The sequence below is a fragment of the Chrysochloris asiatica genome, unplaced genomic scaffold (assembly GCF_000296735.1).
Source record: "Chrysochloris asiatica unplaced genomic scaffold, ChrAsi1.0 scaffold00292, whole genome shotgun sequence".
In the NCBI taxonomy this organism is placed as follows: domain Eukaryota; kingdom Metazoa; phylum Chordata; class Mammalia; order Afrosoricida; family Chrysochloridae; genus Chrysochloris; species Chrysochloris asiatica.
The window spans coordinates 186596-188277 of record NW_006408810.1 but is presented as its reverse complement, the minus strand read 5'-3'; positions in this window follow the sequence as shown (position 1 = coordinate 188277).

Sequence of the window (1682 nt, the reverse complement as noted above, 5' to 3'; positions counted from 1 at the left end):
TTTAAAAAAAAATTTCCACCAAGTGATTAGGTTTTTGGTGTTACTTATCATTGAGTTGATACCAACTCATATTGAACTTCGGCACAATAGAACAGACCACTGCCTAGTCCTGCTCCAGTCTCATGATTGTTGGTATGCTTGAACCAAATGCTGCTGCCAGTGTGCAAATTCATCTCATTGGGTATCTTCCCTTTTTCCACTGACCCTCTAATTTACAAAGCATGATTTCCCTCCTCAAGAATTGGTCCCTCCTGATAATAAGTCTACACTATGAGAAACTAAGTCTGGTCATTCTGGCTTCTAAGGAGCATTCTGGCTGTAGTGCTTTCAAAACATTTGTTTGGTCTCTGGCAGTCCACAAACAACATAACTCAAATTCATCAATTTTTGTACAATCAATCTTCTTTATTCATTGTCAACTTTCACATGCATATGAAGCTAATGAAAATAGCTTTGTATAGATCAGGCATGCCCTGGTCCTTAGACTGACAGCTTTGCTTTTGAACAATCTAAAGAGGTTTTGTGAAGCATATTTATATGCCTGAATTCTGTTACCATGTGTTGATGGTTGATACCATCAAAATGAAGTTTTTGACAACTTTTCTTTCTCTATTTATCCTAAAGTTATTCAGTGGTTCAGTGATGAGGATCTTTGTTTTCTTTACATTGAGGTGCAAACCATATTAAAGGCTAAGTTCTTTTATTTCATCTGTAAGTATTTTCATTTCTCTTCACTTTCAGCAAGGAAGGTTGCATCATATGCATTACAGGTTGTTAATGAGTCTTACTGCAAACCTGAGACCTCATTCTTCATGTAATCCAGTTTCTTGGATTATGTGCTCAGCATGCAGATTGAAAAAGCATGGTGAAAGAATACAACCCTAATGCACACCTTTCCTAATTTTAAAGACTTCAGTATCTCCTTGTTCTATTTGAACAACTACAATTTGGTCTAGGTACAATTCCTCATGAGCACAATTAAGTGTTCTTAAATGCTCATACCCTCTGATGTCCATAGCTTGTGATGTTCCACACAATTGAAAGCCTTCGCACAGTCCATGAAGCACAGGGAAACCTCTTTCTGACATCTTCTGATTTAAGCATAGATCATTCTTATGTTGCTCATGAGATCCCTCATTCCAAGTCCTTTTGTGAATCTGACACTCCCTTCCCAATGGACTGTTACAGCTATTTTTAAATGATGTTTAGCAAAATTTTACTTCTATGTGATATTATTGATATTGTCAGATAACTTCCACATTCCTTTGGGTCACCTCTCTTTGGAATGGGCACAAATATGGATGTCTTCCAATCACTTCTCCAGGTGATGATTTCCAAATTTCTTGAGTGATTTTCTAAAGTGCTACATCTAGTTGTCAAAATATTTCAGTTTGCAGTGTGTGAATTCCAGGAATCTTGCTCTTTACCAATGCATTCAGTACACCTTGGATTCTTCCTTCAGTATCATTTGCTCTTAATCATATACTAACTCTTAAAAAGGTTGAACATTGACCATTTCTTTGTGGTACAATGCATCCATGTATTCCTTCTCTCTTATTATTTATTTATTTTTTTTCTAATTTAAGGTTTTTATTGCAGATTGAGTTAAACTTTACAGGGCACATCATCAGTTTCACATTCAACAATTCATAAAACTTGTTTCATTACATTGATTATAATCC